The sequence below is a fragment of the Balaenoptera ricei genome, chromosome 8, assembly GCF_028023285.1.
Source record: "Balaenoptera ricei isolate mBalRic1 chromosome 8, mBalRic1.hap2, whole genome shotgun sequence".
In the NCBI taxonomy this organism is placed as follows: Eukaryota; Metazoa; Chordata; class Mammalia; order Artiodactyla; family Balaenopteridae; genus Balaenoptera; species Balaenoptera ricei.
The window spans coordinates 53,348,773-53,373,960 of NC_082646.1; the positions used below are offsets into that span (position 1 = coordinate 53,348,773).

The following is a 25,188-nucleotide window of genomic DNA, read 5'->3' on the forward strand; positions in this document are numbered from 1 at the left end:
GGGCAATGCGAGTTTAACAAGAAAACAGTTCAACTGAATGCACCTTAATTTCAGGACAATCATTAGTCCTTTTTTATTGTTAGTTGAATACATTCACTAACTATTTTGATAAGCCCCTAAAGTAGTCCTGCCCATTATTTTCTATAATACCACCTTAATTTAGTATTTATCCATAAACATACTGCAATCTGAAATTATTATTATTGTTTGTTTCCTTATAATATTATCTATTTCCTCATCTGTACCCTTGAGGCTGCGAGCTTTGTCTGCCTTATTTAATATTATATCCTAATTTAACTAGGAGCGCTGTGGGCACACAGGAGGTCAAGAACCAACCAATAAATATCATTTGCATGAGTAAGTCTCAGGCAATTTAGGCTCTCCCTACTGCCATGACATACTGGTTTTTAGACTAAACTGATGAGCCAAAATAAATGATTTAATGATTTAGCAAGAGACAATATCACTAATAAAGGTACTGTTTTGTTATAAAAGTAGAATATTTGTTATAGAGATATACTGACTGACCAGAATAATTTTTACAATCTTAATTTTTTTTAATGCTTATAGATTATAACAGTGAATTAAGCCAAATTGAAGATATGCTTATATAACCAAGTAATATCATTTTTAGAGAATTAACACTGTAAATCACAAACTTAACAGGGCAAATAAAAATTCAATTAGAATTTTATTTCATTTTTTTTCCCCCAGTAAGCATTTTTGAACATCTATATATGCCAGGCAATGTGATAAATGCTGCAGATACAAAGAGTAGGGAACAATTCTGACCTTGGAGGATCTCAATGTCTAGCAGCTTTCTGTAATTTAGAATGGGAAATTCTGAAAGTATACATAGGTCTGGAAAATGTGGAGGAGGAAAAGAAATATTTAAGAAGATTCAATGGAGCAGATAACATTTGAACTGAGTTAGAAGAATGCAAAGGGATTGGGGAAGATAAGAAGCCGGGTGTTGAGTGGTTGTGGGTGGAGATTTCCAGGTCAGGAAGACACCACAGGCAAAGGCCTGGGGCTATGAGATAACCTGACCAACTGAGGAAACTAAATACTGTAGCTTCAGTAGTGGAGCTCAAGAGCTTCTGGGAAGTGGCAGGCGATAAGGCTGGGAAGTTAGGGATGACTTGAAAGGCTTTGAGTCTCTTTCTAATGAAATAGGCCTTTATGACAATGAGAAATAAATAAAGGATTTGCAGTAGGGAAAGTTTGGATTTTGTTTTGTTGTTGTTGTTTTTAGGAGAGTCAGTCTGCTGTTGAAAATAGGTGTGAATGAGGAGAGCAGGACCAGTTAGGAACACAGATCTTCCTCAACTTAAGATGGGGTGATGTCCTAATAAACCCACCACAAGTTGAAAACATAGTAAGTCAAAAATTCATTTAATACATCTAACCAGCCAAATATCATAACTTAGCCTGGCCTACAGTGAACATGTTCAGAATACAATAGCCTGCAGTTGGGCAAAATTATCTAACACAAAGCCTATGTTATAAGAAAGGGTTGCATATGTCATGTAATTTATTGACTACTGTACTGAAAGTGAAAAACAGAATCGTAATATGGGTACAGAATGGTTATAGGTGTATCTGCTGTTTACTGGCGTGACTGTGGGGCTGACTGGGAGCTGTGGCTGCTACTGTGGCCCGGCCTCCTGAGAGAGTATCGTACTGCATATCGCTAGCCCGGAAAAAGGTCAAAATTCAAAATTTGAAGTATGGTTTCTACTGAATGCGTATTGTTTTCACACCATCATAAAATCGAAAAATCATAAGTCAAATCATGTTAAGTTGAGGACTGTCTGTATATTGCAGAGTCCAGGGTAGAGACTGTGTTGGCAGATTTAAAGTATAGACTGTGGGAAGGAATATGAAAGAATATATGAAATAAAGAAGTATGGTGGATAGGATGGGGTTACTGGTAAGATGGAAAATGATGTAAAAGAGGAACAGTATAAAGGGCACCCCTAAGGGACAAGGTGTCATTTGGTGGGAAATCAGGAAACGTCTACACCTAGGTCTTATTTGAGCCAGCCTGTGAAGGATGGATGGATGGATGGGAAAGGTTTTAATAGGCAATAATGGGAGCAAACAGTGTTTTAAGTAGAGGAACCCTGTATGTGCAAAAGCACCCATTTGAAGGGGCACATGTAGGAAGGAGTTATTTGGATCACTGTTTGGTCGGTTCAGCCACATGTTCCAATCAGGTACCATCATGCAAAATGGGTTCTGTTTTATTCATCAGGAATTCTTCTATTAAACCACTTGCCTGTATTGATGAGTTGCTGTGATATACTTGCTTTTGTCTCATAATACTCCATAATAAATGAGAAAATTAGGACAGATCCAGTTACTCCATTGTATTTTAATTACTTTGTGTCAAATGTTGAAAAATGAGTACGCATTTAGATGATAACTTACTACTAGTATCATTAAGTCAGGTCGCAGGCTCTCTTGTTTAACAGTCATGGCCAAATTATTGAAGGGTATTGGACTTCCACAGGGCCAGGTGGCTTAAAGACAAATGCAGATGAAAACCTTTGGCACCCATAGTATTTCTTTTTAAAATATATATTTTCTGGAAAGAGAAGAAAGGAATTATACAGATTAATCTCCACTCAATACCCCTAGATTCATTCTCTGTCCTCTCTGTCCTTGTCTTCTCTGCTGTGTGCGCGGAGGAGCTGACCTCTAGAAGTGTGTCACCCATATCTCCCTGTCTTTTGGCTTCTGATTGGATTCATTCAGTGGGACTTATCAGCAGGTCAGCACAGGGTAAGAGAAAACAGAGGTCACAGCATTTCTTCCCCCATTCCTTGCCCAAATCATCTCCACAGTTGTGGCAAGCAGTGGCTAAGTCACTCCACAACTGCTGCTCTTGTTGGCCAACTCCTGCTCTGTGGTAACAGCATTCACTGAGCTCCAGAAACACTGCTTCCTTCCCTTGCCCATTCAACATCATACCCCTTTTCACAAGATTAGACTCTCTAAACCCTGAACACTCCTCTATAAATTGTTTCTTCATTAAAATAATTTCTTTGGAGAAAATTTAAGTGAAATTCAGTTTGAGACTAAGTCTCAAATAACAATTGTCATTTACTGAATTCCTTCTCCGTGGTATCATGCTATTGACTCTCACATACAATACCTCAATCTTTACATTATCACTGAGAGTGTGAAAAATTCACTCCATGTTTACTGATGTGGAAACGTAAGCTCATAACAAATCTTTTCCAATGCTTAATAGATAAGAAACAGATAAGACACATTACCACCCAGAGTACAGACTCTTATATATTTTGTATATCTTTTCATAGAATTATCCCAAAATATTTCATAATGTGATATTATAGCTGGCATTGTTTTTAAATTGTAATTTTGATTGTTTGCTGCTAGTATACAGAAATATAATTGCTATATATTGTTCTTGTATCTTGCAACTCTGTAAAATCTTTTAGAAGGTTTTTCTATAAATTTCATAGGCTTTTCTACATAGATGATTATGCCATCTTTCTTTGAAATCTGAATACTATTTGTATTTATTTCCTTGCATATTAGCATTGCCTAACCTTTAGTACAAAGTTGAATGCATAAAAGTGGTGAGGACAAACATCATTGACTTTGGGGAGGGGGTTAACTCAATCTTTGACTATAGATTTTTTTATAGATTCCTTTTATGAAGTTAAGGAAGCTCCATTGTATTCATAGTTCAATGAGGTTTTATCAGGAGTGGATCACTGATTTTGCAAATACTTTTTCTGCATCTATTGAGATCATATTGTTTCTCCTTGCAGTTCTGTCAGGTGTTTTTCATGTATTTCAAAGCTGTGTTATTAGTTGCCTAATCTGGCCCATTAACATATATACAAAAATTCTAAATATATTAGTATTAGCCAAATTCATCAATAAGTAAAAGAATAATGCCCCAAAATTATGACGAAGTTTGTTCTTTTCCCAGGAATACAACATTAGTTTAACAGTTGAAAGTCAATCAATGCAGTTCACCATGTTACCAGAATAAAGGAGAAAAGCTATGATTAGTGTACCTCAATAGATAGAGGAAAAGCAGTTGCTAAAATTTAACTCACAGTCATAATAGAAATTATTAGGAAACTAGAAATAAGCAGAAACTTTCTTATTGTTATATCAGGTATCTATAGAAAAAAATCTAACAGTAAATGTCACACTTAATAATAAAATACTGACATTTTCTCCTTTGAGTCAGTAATAAGGCATGGAAGCCCACTATTGCCATTTCTATTCAATATGATACAGGATATTCTATCCAGAACTAAGATAAAAAAGTAACTAAAAGGCAAAATAATTGCAAAGGGAGAAATAAATAAAATTCCTATCAATCAAAAATGCCACTATTGTATATGTAGAAAATACAATACAGTTTGTAGACATCTAAGTGATTTAGAAAGATTTCTGTCTACAAAGTTCTTATAAAATATCATTCAATTTCTGTATGCAATGAACAATTAGAAAATAAAATGTAAAATATACAAGTTTTAATAATACAAAATATCATATGTACAGTAATAAATCTAATGAATGATGTGTAAAATAGTTTCATAGAGAACTACATCATATAATTGAAAGAAAATAGAGAAGACCTAAAAGGAATGGTATTCCATGTTGATGGATTGGCAGGTAATACCATAAAAATGCCAATCTGTCCAAATTTATTTATGTATTTGATGAAATCCTAGTTAAAATTCCAGCAGGAGTCTGTGTGTGTGTGTGTGTAGGGGTATAGAGGATAATTCTAACATGTATATGAAAATGCAGAGGGCCAAAAAAAAAAATACCCACGTAGTCTTGGAAATGAACAAATTTGGGTGACTTTTATTATCAAGACTTTAAAAAGTACTGTTGATTTAAATTGTATAGGAATGGCACAAGGAAAGAAAAAATTAAAAAGAGTTCAAAAAGAGACACATATATAGAAACATTTGATATATGACAAAAGTGAACTGGAAGAGAGTGGGGGGGGAAGTAATCTTCTAAATAACTGGTGAAGTGCCAATTTGGATATCCATATGAAAATAAATGAAACTGGACTCATGTCATGCCATATGCAAAAATATATATAAGTGGATTGAGAGAATATCTTAATTAGCTTGGGGTAGCCAGATAAATCTCATAAAAGACACGCAATTAATGAACTATATAGGAAAGATTGATCAATTGAACTATATTAGAATTAAGAACTTTTTATCAAAATATTCCACTAAGAAAAGTAAAGAAAAAAATACAGATTGGGACATGTTCTTTGCAATGTTTAATTTATATTCAAAATATATTAAAAAGTTATGCAAATCAATAAGAAGAAGACAGCTGTATTAATTTTCTTTCATGAACCTAAAAACTTACGACAAACTTAAGGGCTTAAAACAATATTAACATAATATCTTGCAGTAGTGCAGGTCAGAAATCTGTTATAGCTCTGAGGGGGCTAAAATCAAAGTGTTGGCAGCGTTGCATTCCTTTCCACGGGCCCTAGGTGACAAATCCATTTCCTTGTTCATTCAGAATTGGAATTCAGTTCTGTGCAGTTGTAGGGCTGAGGTCTCCATATCATTGCTGTCAACTGGGCACTGCCCTCAGCTCCTAGAGGGATCTCTCCAGTTCTTTTAGGTGTACATCTCAGAATTGGCAACAGGATGTGTCAAATCATTCTCACACTGTCATCACTCTGACCTTACTTATCTACCTTCCACTTCCACTTTTAAGATTTCATGTGAGAACGTAAACTGGACCCACCTAGATAACCAGGATAATTTTCCCATCTCAAGGTCCTTAACCATATGCACATCTATAAAGCTATTTTTTTCCATGTAAGGTAACATATTTACATATTTACCTTATTTACCTTATTTAACATATTTACCTTAAGTTCTGGAGCTTAAGGTGTGGACATTTTGGGGTCCCTAATTTCTGCCTATCACAACAGTCAACCCAGTTTGAAAAATGAGCCAGTGAGTTGAACACGAACATCACAAATGAGGATATCCCAATAGCTATTTAATGTATGAAAAATGAATCATTCTCATTAGTGATAAGGAAAATGCAAATTAAAACCGTAAATCAATGCTACTCTACACTCATCAGAATGACTAATATTAAAAAGACCAAAAGTATCAGGTTGCTGAGAATAAGGAACAACTGAAGCTCTGATCCACTCTTTGTATGTAAAATTGTAGAACCATTTTGGAACACTATTTGTCTGTATTTACTTAAGGTGAATGTATGTCTATCCAAGAGTCCACCAATTCAAATTCTAGGTACATTTCCAATAGTGTACATATGTGCACCAATATATGTACAAAATATTCATGGTAGCATTATTTGTAACAGACAAAATCTGGAAATAACGTACCTACTAATAGTAGAACTCATAAATAAAACATTGGTGCATTCTTACAATGCAGTGATGTGCAGTAATGAGGATGAATAAACTGCCTCATTTAACAAAAGGGGTGAATCTCATAATATTGAGTATGAGAGACCAGAAATAAGAGTATATATGTTATATAATCTCATTTTTATAAATTTAAATACCAGCACAATTTATCTGTGGAGTTAGATATTAGAATAGTGATTACTTTTGAAAAGGAGGGCGAGGTGCTCTTGAGGTGCTTTCAACATTCTATTTTTTTTTTTTTATAAAGAACTGTTTTTAGATGGCTATTTTAATTAATTAATTAATTAATTTATGGTTGTGTTGGGTCTTCGTTTCTGTGTGAGGGCTTTCTCTAGTTGCGGCGAGCGGGGGCCACTCTTCATCACGGTGCTCGGGCCTCTCACTATCACGGCCTCTCTTGTTGTGGAGCACAGGCTCCAGACGCGCAGGCTCAGTAGTTGTGGCGCACGGGCCCAGCCGCTCCGCGGCATGTGGGATCCTCCCAGACCAGGGATCGAACCCGTGTCCCCTGCATTGGCAGGCAGACTCTCAACCACTGCACCACCAGGGAAGCCCCAACATTCTATTTTTGATATGTATAAAGTTTATATGGATATGTTCATTTTGTGAGAATTCATCAAGTTCTACATTTATGATTGTTTTTCCTTTTTTTTTTTGTATTAATTATAGTCTTAAAAGATTGAAGTGCATACATCCCTGGGAAATGGGTGGGAAGACAAAATCTAAAGTCAGAAGCACAGTCTGGAAGCTATTTCTCTCAAGCTTTAGTAATATTCAGACTCATTTAAATTGAAAATATGTCTGGTAAATCCTTTATGTTCTGTGGAGTTCAGAGCAAACAGCTTTAGATGCAATGATTCAGATATTTTGCAAAAGAAACAGACAAAAACAAAACTAAAACTGAGCACAGAGGCAAGAGTCTGTGGATTGGGGCTTGGGGAGATTAGGGGGCAGGGGGAGAGGAGGGTGAGTATAATTGATCCAAGAGTATATGGGCAGTTTCTTGTGCCCTGATCTAACTCCGGTACTTGCTTTCTTGTGTGTATGGCAGGTAGAAATGACTGGCTCAACTGTTTGTATGTTGCTAGAGATAGAAAGCATGTTTTGGATTGGGATATAGTGTCCTGAATGCTCCTGTGCCTTTTATGGGAGTTCCAGGCTGGTGAGAATTAGTTATGGGCACAAAATAAGACTGACTCTGATATTAACACATTTGTTTGTTTAAACACAGCAGAAGAAGAGGTTTTGAAAAGTATGAGCTAACTCCTGGTTTTACACTTGTGCAGTAATATAAAAAACTAGCATTTAGATGTAGACCACTAGGACCAGTCCTCCCATATACTGTTGTATTTATTCCTAATAATGGCCCTGCTAAATACATATAATTATCTTTATTTACCATCTATAAAGATGTATTTCTCAAGCATTATCTTTCCTTGGAAGCCTATCCTATTGAAATAAAATTGATAACTCTCTTTTTAATGGTTCCTCTCCCTTCACCTCCACACCATCTTACTCCAGTATTGCAGAGCTTATGACCCTTATTTAGGTTTATATTATCCTGTCTTTAGACTGGGAACTATGCTAGGAAGGAATTCTATGTAGTTCATCTCCAGAGTCTTATCCAGGTGACTGACATGTAGGAAGTTCTCAGTAAACGTTTGCTGAAAGAATGAAAAAGATACAGACACAGGAAGTAAGAGAGGCCAGCTTCATGGAGGGCAAAAATCATCCTTATCAAATGAGAACCCAGCTCTTTCTAATTCCAAACTTTTCTACTAAATCACACTAAATGGACATCAAACCTCAATGTATTTGTCAATTTCTGATATTGACAATGAAAACTGCTTCTATCCCTGATACTTTTCCTCACATCCACATTTGGATTTACATTGAGCTTTTCGGTGCCAGTCAAGGTTCCTGCTGCCCAGGAAATAATGCACATGGGCAAATGCCAGTTGCATATAATTTAGAAGAAAGAACTGCATTAGAGGTGATTTACATAAAAATAAAATTTGTGCCCATCTCTACTGAATAGGCTCTGGTCAGCAAAGCACAAATCAATCTGTTTGCTCCTAAATTTAAATTTCCATAAGCCATTACATAGTTCATAATCATATTGATGTAACTGAATTGAATTTGCAGAGATTATTCTGTGTGAGAAGGGACTTTCAAGCTATTTAAACTGCTGCTATTCAGTAGAAAAGGCCTCTCAAGTCTGACCTCTGTTTTACATTGAATTTGTGGCCTAATTTTCATTTCTCTCTGACTTCTCAATTTCTCAGATGAAGAGGTCTCAGAAGCTTTCACACCTGGCACTTTCATATTGGCAGATGCACAGACAGGAGTAAAGAAAGATGTGCATTTAGAGGGGAAGGAAGGGGGCGTGGTAGCAAATTGGTTAATCAAATGAACTTCAGGGTCAGTCACTCCTAGCTTTGAATATGGATTCCCACACATAATACTTATTCATCTTTGGAGTTGCTGAGCCTTTCTAAGCTTCAGTTTCCCCCTCTCTTTCATGTAGATAGTAATAGTATTTACCTCATGTAATTGTAAGAATTAAAGGTAAATACCTAAATCAATGCCCGTTAAATGGTATGCTAGCCACTACTGTGCTAGCCACTACTATTGTCATATATGGCTGTTAGAAATTTGGATTATTAGTTCTAAAAGCAAAAACAAACCAACAAATAAAAAAACACAGCTGGAAAGCAGGGTGATTTAGGAAAGATCCAGGCAAAATGTTGAGCTTTTGTTTCAGCTTTTTGCCATAATAATTATACATTTTCCTAGCACCTTAAAAATTTTTAAACTTTCCTTTAACTTATTTCATTAGATATCTCGAAAACAGATTACACTATTCTTCCAACTGAATAGATTGAATAGATGAGGAAACCAAGACTCTAAGAGGTTAAACAAATTCTCTAAAGTAGTTGGTAAACTGGGACCAAAACTAGAATGTTCTAAACGTCAAGACAAGTTATCTTACTCTAAATGAGCTTTGCACTGCTAGCCCTTTGAATAAGTAAGTGAACAAAAGTGAAAGGGTTATATTAGTCTTTCTTTGAATGTGACTCCAGTGAGTGACCAAAAAAACTGGGGAGGAATGAATTTGGGAATGTATCAAGTATGACACACAAAAAAGGCAACAGTTGATGTGGTTTTCAGGCCCATATGTAATTTCTTAGGGAATAATATGTAATTCCTTCCTTCACTGATACTGTATTCCAGGGCAAAATTATTGAAGCACTACTATGTGCCAGACACTGTATTATTGTACTAAATGCTACAAGGAATTATAAAATAAGTGACAATAAAGCTTATTTTTTAAGTTCTTTAATTCTGAAGATTTAGGCAAAATCAAAAAATCAAAGTAAAAAAAAGGGAAGTTTTGCATAGCTGAGACAGGAATTTACAGGATCTATCTGAGGAAGTGAGAGCTCTCCTTGAATTATGAAGTTATGAAGGCATTATGGGTAGATAATATTTCCCAGGATAGAAAGCCCAGAGATAAACCCACAAACATATGGTCACCTTTTCTTTGATAAAGGAGGCAAGAATATACAGTGGAGAAAAGACAGCCACTTCAATAAGTGGTGCTGGGAAAACTGGACAGGTACATGTAAAAGTATGAAATTAGAACACTCCCTAACACCATACACAAAAATAAACTCAAGATGGTTTAAAGACCTAAATGTAAGGCCAGACACTATCAAACTCTTAGAGGAAAACATAGGCAGAACACTCTTTGACATAAATCACAGCAAGATCCTTTTTGACCCAACTCCTAGAGAAATGGAAATAAAAACACAAATAAACAAATGGGACCTAATGAAACTTAAAAGCTTTTGCACAACAAAGGAAACCATAAACAAGATGAAAAGACAACCCTCAGAATGGGAGAAAATATTTGTAAATGAAGCAACTGACAAAGGATTAATCTCCAAAATTTACAAGCAGCTCATGCAGCTCAGCAACAAAAAAACAAACAACCCAATCCAACAATGGGCAGAAGATCTAATTAGACATTTCTCCAAAGAAGACAGACAGATTGCCAACAAACACATGAAAGAATGCTCAACATCATTAATCATTAGAGAAATGCAAATCAAAACTACAATGAGATATCATCTCACACCGGTCAGAATGGCCATCATCAAAAAATCTACAAACAATAAATGCTGGAGAGGGTGTGGAGAAAAGGGAACCCTCTTGCACTGTTGGTGGGAATGTAAATTGATACAGCCACTATGGAGAACAGTATGGAGGTTCCTTAAAAAACTAAAAATAGAACTACCATACGACCTAGCAATCCCACTACTGGGCATATACCCTGAGAAAACCATAATTCAAAAAGAGTCATGTACCAAAATGTTCATTGCAGCTCTATTTACAATAGCCAGGACATGGAAGCAACCTAAGTGTCCATCATCGGATGAATGGATAAAGAAGATGTGGCACATATATACAATGGAATATTACTCAGCCATAAAAAGAAACGAAATGGAGTTATTTGTAGTGAGGTGGATGGAGTTAGAGTCTGTCATACAGAGTGAAGTAAGTCAGAAAGAGAAAAACAAATACCATATGCTAACACATATATATGGAAACTAAAAACAAAAAATGGTTCTCAAGAACCCAGGGGTAGAACAGGAATAAAGATGCAGACATAGAGAATGGACTTGAGGACACGGGGAAAGGGAAGGGTAAGCTGGGAAGAAGTGAGAGAGTGGCATTGACATATATACACTACCAAACGTAAAATAGATAGCTAGTGGGAAGCAGCTGCATAGCACAGGGAGATTAGCTCAGTGATTTGTGACCACCTAGAGGGGTGGGATAGGGAGGGTGGGAGGGAGGGAGACGCAAGAGGGAAGAGATATGGGAACATATGTATATGTATAACTGATTCACTTTGTTACAGAGTAGAAACTAACACACCATTGTAAAGCAATTATACTCCAATAAAGATGTTAAAGAAATAAATAAAATAAAAATAAAAAAAATAAAAAATCAATGTAAAAAAAGGGAAGTTTTGCATAGCTGAGACAGGAATTTACAGGATCTATTTGAGGAAGTGAGAGCTCTCCTTGAATTATGAAGTTATGAAGGCATTATGGGTACAAAAGTAATATTTATAATTTGTTTTTATAATTATAATATATATAAATATAATTATATATTTATAATATATTTATAAATAAGAATACCTACAATGTGCCAGATCCTATCCTACACTGGTCAGTTCTTAAAGTAAATTAAGAATAACTATATTTCCTAAATATTGCCAGGAAAAAAATAGCAGTATATATTTGGTACTTAATGAAATGCTGAACCCATTCTAATATTTCAAGATGGAAAGAAAACTAAAGAAAAGAATAAATGTTTTACAGGGACATTATAGGCAAATCTGAATTTGTATATGTTTACTAGAATATGAATCTGATGGGAATAAGACTGAGGATATTTAAGGAAGTCCAAATTACAATTTCAAAGTGGCTTCTTCTCATTAAGATGAAATATATACAGGTCCTAGCCAAACACCGATTGGGAAAATGGATTATCTAGGTCTAGGAAATATACTTGTCAGCTAGGCAAGCTGCTAGAATGCTGGACAAAAGAGACACAGAATTGGAACTTTTGGGAGATTTTCCATTCAAACAACCATGAAAGCTTCTGTTTGCCTGTGAGTGTTGCCACTTTGATTGGATCATGAGAGCCCTGAAAAGGAACGTATGTACATCTGTGTATGTGACTCTGTGTGTGTTTTCCAATTAATATGTCCATTGAAAGTATATTTCCCCTGTAATTCATATTTGACCTAAGATATCTACCCTGAGATCTCATATTTATAGAAATAACGTTGGCTTTTAATTTGCCAATATTAACAGAGATCCCAGGAAAGAAAATGTCTATCTAGCCAAGGATTTAATGCTGAAGTAATTAATGTAGATTGGAGAATGAATGATCAGAATAAATACAACTGAAGAAGAACAGAAAAAGGCATATAACCACTCCCAACAATTCTGAGGCTCTTTCATACTCTGGTAATGCAATGTGGATGGTTAAGTTCAGAGCTGTAATGTAGGTACTCGCATTTGGTTGGGCTGTGTATATGTATATATTTTTTGTTAACTGCTAAAGAGCAATGATTAAGAAAGGGAGCTCTGAAGTTTGACTGCCTGAATTTGTATGTGAGCTCTGCTCTTGGCTAGCTGAGTGACTCTGGGTAAATTACTTAATAGCTCTGTGCCTCAAATCCTAATCTTTAAAATGAGAATAATGAGAGTAAGTACCTCAGAGTTTCTTGAAGATTAAGAGATAATAAATGTAAAGTACTTAGAATAGTTTCCAGTACATGTTAAGAATACAGTAAGTGTTGCTACGTTAATGATAATAACACTACATTATTATTATTTTACATAATAAGCCATTCTTCATCCATGACAGGCTTTGCAGCTATGAATGCTACAAGTTGATTTCCTTAACAAGTACTGAGAAGTACTTGCATCCTTCTAAGCTCTTCCCACCCCTCTCTCTCTATATAAATTATATATAACAAAAGCCATAATATTTTCAAAGTTTTTGTCTCAACATTTCCATTGCTGAAACATATCCCAAGGAAATAATCTGACACATCTAAAAGCATTTTGCTCAAATATGTTAATTGCAGGATCGGGATATTATACAACCATTAAAATCAAATATTTAAATTCTCCAATATGTAAAAAAAATTAAAGCACTGAAATGAAGTGCAAAGATATGTAACAGAAATTATATTTAAACAGGTGAATATGAAATAATTTTTCACCAGTTAACTCTATTATTTTTCCAAATTTCTTATAATCATTTATTTATATGTATGTATGTATCATTTATATGCATGTATGCATATGTATATGTATGTTTCTGTGGGTAACTGTCCAAAAAGAAACTGCAAATGAAGTTTTTAAATGAATTTTAAAAGATCTGAATCTATCTTTGGACAAAATGAAGTCTCACAATAAGGGGAGAAAATTTAGCTCTAAATTTTAACTTAAATGCTGCAAACACTATGGTTCAGGCTCTGAGTATCTCTTGATTAGTTCAGTTTTTCCCAGAGTGCATTTCACATTATACTAGGCCTACAGAATTTTCTGTGATCAGATAAGTTTGGCAAATCCTGCAAATTCTGTTTCCTTATTGGAGATTCACAGAACATATTAGCATAACAAAGGTTTTGCATTTTCCTGCAGTTAAACATACACATGCACCTTTACCCTTGCCAAAGCCTGGGTTTCCAAACTGTATTTGACTATGGAAACTTAAAAATATATATATTAGGTATGAACATTCTGCACTCTTAGCTTCCTGAATTTTACCAATAATACAGACATTTATCAGAAACTTGATGTGCACACATAACATCAGCCAGTTTGCATACCTCAGCATAACTTCTCTTGGTCCTTAAGAAGGTAGAGAGGAGAGGGAAAGGGCAGGCCTGGGGTGGGAGAGCTGCAGCCTGTGACACCACCCAAGCAAGGCAGGGCCTTCTCAGGTCGGAAAGCTTACTCCTTGCCGGGCTGCAATTTTTAATTCTCTAAATCAGTGTTACTGTTCTTGAAGAACTTAATCCATTAATTTACAAACTTCAGTATATAGGAATGTGTACAAACCTCAGACTGTCCTAGTTCATAAGAAATCCAGGTATCAGCAAGATCACATCCTCCTCCAGGGGAATAAAGCAATGTCAGGGACAGGTGTCTTTGAACATTATCTCTACCATTAGCTCTTCATCATTCTAGAAAGCTCTTGGCTTCACACAGGAAAAGTCACCATTCTGTGGAACACACTTAGGAACCTGCTGTCTGACTCTTTTAAAATAGACTCGAGCGTTTTTTTGTTTTTTTTCTTTCCCTCTTATTCCAAACCATCCCCCACAGAAGTAAAGTTTTGAAAATGAAGAAAATGAGATGCAAAAATAGAAATGACGTTCCAAACATTATTCAGCTGGAAGACAGGAAGCTAGAACTCTTTCATCTTCACTAAATGTTAATTGAGCCCCTGATATATACAGAGCACTAGGTGTATAAGACAAGAACACTTTCATCATGGTATTCACCACGTAGTGGGGTACAAAAGTGAAACAAATCAGCTATAACACAGTAGGTTGAGTGCTGCGAAAGAAGTAGCCCATGCTTATTCAAATTTGTTCAACATATATTTACTAAATGCCCACTAAGCACCCCAGCTATATGTTCTCATGACAAAAATGAATAAGGTATGCGTTAGAATACGGTATTTGTTTTTCTCTTTGTGACTTACTTCACTCCGTATGACAGACTCTAGGTCCATCCACCTCACTACAAATAACTCAGTTTCATTTCTTTTTACGGCTGAGTAATATTCCATTGTATATATGTGCCACATCTTTTTTTTTCTTTTTTTTGAATTTTACTTTATTTTTTTATACAGCAGGTTCTTATTGTTATCCATTTTATACATATTAGTGTATACATGTCAATCCCAATCTCCCAATTCATCCCACCACCACCACCCCCACACCGCCGCCACTTTCCCCCCTTGGTGTCCATACGTTTGTTCTCTACATCTGTGTCTCTATTTCTGCCCTGCAAACTGCCACATCTTTTTCTTTTTTGTACCTTCCTTTTAGTGACCAATTACTATGTGCCACATCTTCTTTATCCATTCATCTGTCAATGGACATTTAGGTTGGTTCCATGTCCTGGCTATTGTAAATAGTGCTGCAATGAACATTGTGGTACATGTCTTTTTTTGAATTATGGTTTTCTCGAGATGACCTAGAGGGGTGGGATAGGGAGGGTGGGAGGGAGGCTCAAGAGGGAGGGGATATGAGGACATATGTATGCATATGGCTGATTCTCTTTGGTGTACAGCAGAAACTAACACAGTATTGTGGAGCAATTATACTCCAGTAAAGATCTATTAAAAAAATTAATAAAATTCTGTCCTTGCAGTGCTTATGATTTGATGGGGGAGGCCAATATAAACTGATCATTTTAATACACTATGTTAATAATGACCATAGGTAATATTTTTTGAGTGCTTACTACTAGTTAGGTACTATTTTAAGTACTTTGCATATAAATGTATTATCAATCCTCATAACAAAATTTTAAGGTCAACACTATTTTTCTCCCCAGAGTGTAGATGGGGTTAGTAGAGCAGAGAGTGATTAAGGTAAATTGCCCGAAGTTACCCAGCTAGAAGGTGGTGGAGCTGGAATCTGGATGTAAAAGGTCTGACCCTGGAGCCTACACTATTAACTCTATGCCAAATTGCCTTTAAGACTTCTTAGAATAGTACTCAGGAATAAAAAGAACGAATTTGCACCAACATGGATGGACTTGGAGGGTCTTGTGCTTAGTGAAATAAGTCAGACAGAGAAAGACAAATATGGTATGCTATCACGTGTATGTGGAATCCAGAAAAATAAAACAAACTAGTGAATGTAACAAAAAAGAAAAGACTCACAGATATACAGAACAAACTAGTGGTTACCAGTGCGGAGAGGGAAGTGGGGAGGGGTAAGAGGGGGGTAGGGGATTAAGAGGTACAAACTACTATGTATAAATAAGCTGCAACAGTATATTGTACAGCACAGGGAATATAGCCAATATTTTATAATAACTATAAATCGAGTATAACCTTTAAAAAAAAGACTTCTTGGAAACTCTAGTTGATAGAGGCCTGACTCCCACAAAAGCATAAAACACTTAACTGAATACTATCGTTTAGGTAGAGTGACAAAAGTCTTAGTTACAGGTGTCAGCACCATCATCTTACATCTATTACTTGGATATTCAGCTTAGCATTTGTCTCAGATCCTTAATTTATTTCAATAAAGTATCACCATAATGACTGCATTAAAATAACCCAGGATAGGTTTGGTAGTCTTTCATTAGATAGTTCAGAGCCCTGCCATGATCTGATATAATGGTATATGAGATGTATGAGCAGCATATGGAGTTCTCACCCTAACAAACACTTGATTAAATTTGGAAGATGATAACCCAAAATAACTTTTCTTTTCCTGACCCTTTCTAGATACAGGGTAATTTTAAGGGATAGTATGCCGAGCTATGGCTGATAAAAATGATGCACACTAAGAAAGCAGCCACCAGAGACAGCTAGCTCCTTCTGGTCTCAGTTAGTGATATTTGATGGTACTGCCTTTGATGGACACATAGCGGCCTGGACCATGGATTGTGAAAGTCACAAGGCTGCCAGGCTGCCAGTTAGTAGCTAAAGTGAGAAATATGAGGAAATACAGGGTAATAAATGTTAAGTATGCGCAGGAAATTGAGGCTGAGCCATTGCTGCCATAGAGAAAATAATAGAGATTTGTCTAGATGTTCCTATCACAGTGATTTTGTTGTTCACTGAATGACATACATTTATAACCATTTTATTACTTGATAACATCACAATTTGAAATAAATCTTTTCAGCAGTAATGAGCTTAAAAAGGCAAAATAATTTGTGTAAGAATTTATAATTTCTCAAAAAAGCTGATAATGAAATATACTTAGGACAAAATATTTTGAGGCCCTAAATAACTGCCATGGGGGTTGTAATAATACCAATGGCTACATAAAAGCCAGAAGACATAGCACTGCTGAAGAAGCATCAGCATTTACTTTAGCAGTTTGTTTTTATTTTAGAAGATTAAGCTTGAAAACATCAGTTTAATACAGACAATGGCAGAAGGAGCCTTTATACATCACTCTGTGAAGCATAACTATCGATGACCTCAGACAATTGTTTTTCTAAATTTTGCTCACTTTTCAGTATTCTTGTAGATGTATATAAAGTGTAGTAAGAGCTAGTAATCCATTGGTTCTACTTGCAGAAGAACCTCATACATAATTAAATGTGATGTCAGTTTTATATCACTTGTGTCCAAGGCTTCAAATAGAAAATCAATGAATTTGTTTCCAATCATGGTTTTTATCCAGTTATAGAATTAACACAAAGTTTTGGAAATTCATTCTATTAAAAGGGAAGTAACTGATACTATTTTGAATTCTTCTGTAAATTCAGTTAAAAAGTTAAACATGAAGATAAAATTGTTTCTGCATTGATATTTCGTATAAAAATTCCTTTGAACATCATTAAACTACTAAATTTGAAAATTTAGGGATTAGATTCCATAGGTCACTAAATTATTAAATTAAAAACTTGAAGAGATATGTACTTATAACTGGGTTGGTGCACAAATAATTTATTAATTTATCCAGTCAAGCCGCCATATTTAAAAAAGCATAAACTGGGGATGTCAAAACTTAAAATATGTTTACATATAAACAGTAACTTCAAAATTTTAATGACAAACTGATGTTGACTAAAAAAAACTTCAACATTGATTGTGATGTACATAATATCTCTTTGCTGCTATTTATCAACAAATACAAAGTAATTTTTAAATTAGAGGTGTTCTAAATGTAAGGCCAGACACTATAAAACTCTTAGAGGAAAACATAGGCAGAACACTCTATGACATAAATCACAGGAAGATCCTTTTTGACCCACCTCCTAGAGAAATGGAAATAAAAACAAAAATAAACAAATGGGACCTAATGAAACTTAAAAGCTTTTGCACAGCACAGGAAACTGTAAACAAGATGAAAAGACAACCCTCAGAATGGGAGAAAATATTTGCAAATGAAGCAACTGACAAAGGATTAATCTCCAAAATATACAAGTAGTTCATGCAGCTCAATATCAAAACAACAAACAACCCAATCCAAAAATGGGCAGAAGACCTAAATAGACATTTCTCCAAAGAAGACAGACAGATTGCCAACAAACACATGAAAGGATGCTCAACATCACTAATCATTAGAGAAATGCAAATCCAAACTACAATGAGGTATCACCTCACACCAGTCAGAATGGCCATCATCAAAACATCTACAAACAATAAGTGCTAAAGAGGGTGTGGAGAAAAGGGAACCCTCTTGCACTGTTGGTGGGAATGTAAATTGATACAGCCACTATGGAGAACAGTATGGAGGTTCCTTAAAAAACTAAAAATAGAACTACCATACGACCCAGCAATCCCACTACTGGGCATATACCCTGAGAAAACCATAATTCAAAAAGAGTCATGTACCACAATATTCATTGCAGCACTATTTACAATAGCCAGGACATGGAAGCAACCTAAGTGTCTATCGACAGATGAATGGATAAAGAAGATGTGGCACATATATACAATGGAATATTACTCGACCATAAAAGGAAACAAAATTGAGTTATTTGCAGTGAGGCGGATGGACCTAGAGTCTGTCATACAAAGTGAAGTAAGCCAGAAAGAGAAAAACAAATACCGTATGCTAACACATATATATGGAATCTAAAAAAAAAAAAAAAACTATATGGTTCTGAGGAACCTAGGGGCAGGACAGGAATAAAGACACAGAGGTAGAGAACGGACTTGAGGATGTGGGGAGGGGGAAGGGTAAGCTGGGACGAAGTGAGAGAGTAGCACTGACATATATACACTACCAAATGTAAAATAGCTAGTGGGAAGCAGCTGTATAGCACAGGGAGATCAGCTCGGTGCTTTGTGACTGCCTAGAGGGGTGGGATAGGGAGGGTGGGAGGGAGGCTCAAGAGAGAGAGGATATGGGGATATAAGTATGCATACGGCTGATTCACTTTGTTGTACAGCAGAAACTAACACAATATTGTAAAGCAATTATACTCCAATAAAGATGTTTAATAAATAAATAAATAAAATTAGAGGTCTTAATTTTGCTTGTATTTTGAACAAAATCGGTTGGGGAATCTTAAATCAAAATATTCAGTGAGTAGAGATTCTAAAGCTTCCACTTTTTAAGCTTTTGTGGAATTGCATTTATTGAAGACAGAATTTGCAAAGGGGAAAACATGAAGTTGATCTGTACAAAAACAAGGGAGGGACTGAAAATTTGAACTAGTTGTTGAACAATTATAAATCGACAATGATAATTTTATATTAAGTTGGGAATATATGAACTTGAGAGGAAGTTTTTTTTTTTAATTGGATATTATATTTTAATTGTGTATGCTTATACTTTGGCCAGAATGTAAGAAAGATAAAGCCTACAATTCTAATGCTTTAAATTTGACAAAACATTAAAAACAATTATAAACAAATACTTATATGATGATGTTTTTCTTGTAAATATGATAGTACAAAGAGTTTTTAAGTGAAGGCAAAAATACAATAGCTGTGAATATATTTGAGCAAATATATTAATACATTTCAATTAGCCAAATTTTAAAACTAGAATATCTGTTTAACAGAATTTTCTTTCAGTTGACTGTGTAACTCAGCACCCACAGAAAATATTTTTCAATGAAAATTGTTATATTCATATTATATAACTATATAAATGATAAACATTTTATATTAATATTTAAACAAAAATCTTAATATAAATAAGTTGAAAGATTATAACTATAAAATGCAGTGTTAAAGAAGATTGTAGGAAAGTTTATGACAGACTTTCAATTAATAAGACTGTCTTATTAAAAAGTGTTCTATTTTACTCCAGAAACATACCTACTGCAGAGTATTAGAAACAGATATGATTAAGAAAATGATTAAAGTATATGAATATATACCAAAATAATTATTCCTTTGCTATTACTATTATTTAGATAAGCAATATATAGGTGTTTAAAATATATATTTGCTTTAATTTATATGAATTTATTATTTATTTTTTAGAAAAATTTAGTTATGAAAATAGCTTATAAATCAAATAAGAAATTGTATCACACCTCTTACAAAATATCTTGGTTTGGGAGGTAGATTACAGGGTTATGCTACATGTAGGAAACAGAAGGTGCTTAGGAATTGAGGCAAAGATTTCAGCATATTCTGGGATATTTTATGATAGCTTCATGTAATCTGAAGTGAAAATTTCACACTTTCTGAAAATTTGGGGATTTTTTTCGCTGAGGCTAAAATATGTTTTTTAAAAATATTTCACTTATATTTTATAGAAATCTTCCTCATTTCTCACTAAACATTTGTTGTTCTCACAATTTAGATAGTCTGGGCTGGAACAATTTTTCAATAAACCTACAATTATCTCATATGGAATCTGTCCTCTAATCTTTTTTTTACATTGAAGTATAGTTGATTTACAATGTTGTGTTAGTTTCAGGAATACAGCATAGTGATTCAGTTATATATATATATTCTTGTTCAGATTCTTTTCCATTATAGGTTATTATAAGATATTGAATATATCAATAGTTCCTTGCGCTATAAAGTAGGACCTTGTTGTTTATCTGTCCTCTAATCTTATTATAGGACTTGTTGATAGAAATCAAAGGGACAGGGAGAAAATGACATTCTATTTCAAACAATAACACATCCAGTACTGTAATATGCTATTGCACAGGAATGAGATTTGGATATATTGTTTTTGGCAACTGGCTCCTGTCCTTGGGTCAATCCTGTTTTCAAATGTTTGGAGTCATTCCTAACTTGGGGTGAGCGGGTGGAAGGATTTTTGAGACCCTGGCAAGGAAAGATCATGAAATTGGAAGGCTGAGGGTACATCCTGGAATCCCCAGTACTCTCCTAGCACAGTCTCTTTGGTGAATCTAACAGGTGCTAAGTCCTTGGGAGATTTGTGGAAAAGTCTCTGGAATGCCTGATCATTTAGGTGAGGAAATCAAGGCTCAGCACATTAAAGGTGGAAAAATTTGGAGACGGTATGTGTCACTCCAGAGACTGACACATGGCAGTAGCAAAATATTGCAATAATACATTGTTTGAAGTGCTTTACAATATACAGAGCAGGATCTGTTTATAATCCTATGAATGTGGAAAATTAATGGACATGTCTTCTACCTAGACCCATGCCTACCATCTAGTAACTACTATTTTTCAATAAGTTGTCAAATGCTGGAATTAGATAAATACTCGTATTTTCAGAAAAGTCTAGTATAATTGTTAGGTTGACTTTGAACCTAGATACCTAATATAATCAATGCTCTTCCTCTATACTAAGGTAGGCATTAGGTAATAAAAGTCAGAATCTTTATAAATTTTCACCAGAATATAGCTATTTTTATCCCGAAAATAATTCTGTCAATCTAAAGGTTTGTTTTTGTTTTTCTCCATGATATCAAATAACCAGCTGGACTTTTTTCCCCCCATTGAATTGAATAAATTGAATTTAAATAAATTTGAATACATTGGAGTGGTTTTCATTCACAACCTTATTTTGTCAATAGATGCTCTTATTTAAAAAATTTTCAATAAACGAGACCATATGATTTGGGCTTAAATACAAAGATAACTAACTAACTGCTTTGTGTATAAAATGGAATTAGCTGATTTAAATAGATGTGTGGATATAATTAAAACATTATATTAGTACATTTACATAGCTGCAGAGTTTTTTCATCAATATTGTTAACCTCAAGGTTGTAAGTAATTATGTGTAATTGGTTTAGCTTCTATTAAAATAATTAGATTACAGTGATGCAGTTTTGAATGTGTGTGTGTGTGTGTGTGTGTGTGTGTGTGTTTTGGAATTAATTTTTAGCAATTGGCTTCCTCATAGATTCTATCAGCATTGTAATTTGAATTTTTCTTCCAGAAAGTTACTAATAACACAGGTTTGCAAGCTCTGTTGCTTGAATTGCTCTGTTTGATGGAGAACACCACATTCTGTACTGTCAGAGAGCTGATAAGCTCTGATCTGGACCACATTCAAATATATATTTTAAACATCCAATATCAAAGTATAATTGTCCTATTGAATTATTATGTCATACACCTGAAACATATATATCAATTATATCTCAATAAAAAATGGGAGAGCATGAGGGTATGTTATGGGGCAATAGAAATATTCTCTATCATGATTGTGTTGGTGGTTATACCACTATACACTCTATATGTTTGTCAAAACTCACTGAATTATATACTTAAAATCAGTGAATTTTTTGTTATGTGCATTGGACCTCTATAACACTTTTTAAAAAGTATAACTGTCCTCGTCAAAGCTGATATAATGATAGTTCTAACTGGCAATTTACATATTGACAAAATAGACAAAATAAATCACTCTTGCTTTTGTGCCCCTACTGTTTTTGTACAGTCTTTTGTCATGGAAACTTCAACACTTTATTTCATTTCTAATTTTACATGCCAGTTTCCCATTAGGAGTCTGCCACATCCTTTATGGTGGTTTAGCTCATGTTTATCTCAATATGTTTAACCATAGCACACTCTATGGCCACATTTTATATATATATACTAAAGAAAGACGGTATTTCCTTCTTGATTGCAAATAATTCTCTATTTTTTCCCAATTTTTTTCATTTTGCCTAATTTCCTTCTTGTTGTATTCATTATTTTTCTTCTCCATTTCCTTCCTTCATATTTTATTTGATCATAAGCTCTTTTTTTGCTAAGTACTGTAGGGAGGACTGTCAGAAGTATGTCCTATATTCGGGAATTTGTAGCTTGAGCTGAAGGTACAAAATCAGTCAGTGCTTTTCAACACATGCACGTGCACACACACATATACAACACACACACGCTATACCACACCATACCGAGTTTAATAAAGAAGAAAAAAAGTTGATTGTCTCAGTTCCCATTTTTTAGCAGATTAAATTTGCCTTATAAAGGTTCAAGGTAAGACAGAGGCCAAGATTTCCAACTCAAAAACTCTTATTAGCCATACGTAAATATGGCTATTTATATATTTGTACAATATCAAATGTAATTATTTTATCCCTATATACATAACATATGTAGTTCTCCATTAGCCACCACTGCTTTTCCACTTATCCTCACTTTTCAATGTTTCTTGAAATTTCCCCTCCACTATAGCCTGACCACTCTCATGATTTCCTTTCTAATTTTTGTGTTTGCTTGTTATATTTTTAATCCCCTTCCTATGCAATTTTGTTTGGTTTAATACAGGAAAACAGTAAAAGAAAATGTCCTGACCCTCAAACTTAGGATAAGTGTCTTAGTTTCATTTCTGCTTTTTACCTATTTTTGTAAAATTCACTCTGATTCTCTAGGTGTCTCATCATCGTCCACATACTCAGAATGACAACGCTGTCCACCTCACACTGAAGTTGTGAAGATTAAATCAGGCAATGGACTGGCGTTGGTGAGTGAACTGTGTGACTTTAAACATGCCTTCCTTCCACTGTGCAGTCCTGTGTCTTTCATAGATTATCACCTTTTTATGTGGCAAGCCTGTAGTAACACTATTGTGGTAAAACTACCTTTGATTCAGCAAATATTCATTGGGGCTCTATTCTGTGCCAGGTGCTAATTTAGGTGTTGGGGATATAGTAGTGAACAAACAGAAAAGTTTGCTTTGCTTCTGTTAAAAAACAAATTTCAACTGAGTAAATTTTAAAGATCACATTGGCTTTATTCAGTGATTCATGAATTAGGCAGCACACAATCTAGCAGATAGAAAGGAGCCCAAAAGAGCTGTACAAGGCAAGACATTTTACAGGCAGAAGGGAGCAGGAACAAGGAAGAGTACTAGGGTGAAAAGCAGATTGGTTATTGTAGGGTAACTTTCCTTATAGGGAATGGACGGATTTATCCGGCAGATTACCTAACTAATGCTAATCAAGAGATTCCTGATTGACTAGTATAAGATTCCATTTCCGGGATAGCTGAAACTAATTAAGTTAAGTCTTGGTTTGGGGACATGGGTTTTAGCATAAATAACTCCACATTGGGCCAGTTATCTTTAACACTTGAAGCAACAAAGTAGAGGTGAAGAAACAACACTGAATGTATAGCAAAATAAAGAAAAAGATAATTTCATGTAGTGATAAGTGCTATGAGGTCATTGCAACAGGGTGATGTGACAGAGAGGGCCTAGAAGGAAGAAGAGTTAGAATACTACCCTGAGATATTGATAACTGTGTAGTGTAACCTGAAGTTAATTTTTGGATAAGTTTTCGTTGTTGTAAACTAAAACTTTTATTCCCTTTCATTTATGAAAATTGAATGTAGGCAGAGTGTAAGATTCTTTTTAATTTGGTTGTTTTTTATTGATATTTCTTATGCAGGATTAGGGAAGTGCACTTTAAAAAATTCTTTAAAATTGGGTAGTCTCATTCCCAGTTCTGTTCTATTCCTATTCAAACTCTCAGATTTTTTATTTATACATTTGGGAAAACTTTAACTTGCAAAATGCCTAGCATGAAACCAATATTTGACAAAGGTTTGTTTCCTTTGTTTTATGTCCTTAAATTTCATGGGTCCCTAAATTTTTTCATTCCTTAGTTTTCACGGGTCCCTAACATTTTATGATATATAGTGCCATCTCCTATCTAATACATGAATTCATTCTAAAATCTTCCATTTGTTTCAATTCCAAAACCATGCTTACTCATGGCCATTCAATCTCTGTTTTAATATATTCACTGATAAGGGAAAACACATTTCTTATAACTTCTATTCAGTGGTCCATTGTGTCTTGTTTGAGACTGGGAATAGGAGAGGCATAATATGGATTAGAATCATTAATTAAAGTAGAATAGATTATTATTACACATTATTATTAGAATTTATACTATATTATGAATACAAAGTATTATATAATGTTATTAAAATACTAATTGGATATGGTGTTACAGGTTTTTATTATTGTTTCCCAATTCTTTAAATGATATTTTCCACTATTTAAAGAGACAAGTGTTTCTGATGGGATTAATGGTGAA

General features: G+C 34.6%; 1 long non-coding RNA gene across 1 annotated transcript in view; it reads left to right on the forward strand.

Moving 5' to 3' along the window:
• Positions 1-25,188, forward strand: part of LOC132369762 (uncharacterized) — an 84,231-nt gene that overhangs the window by 53,544 nt on the left and 5,499 nt on the right. Inside the window, exon 2 of the long non-coding RNA XR_009504473.1 lies at positions 23,518-23,609. This is a non-coding gene — a long non-coding RNA (uncharacterized LOC132369762). The remainder of the gene's footprint in view (positions 1-23,517; positions 23,610-25,188) is intronic.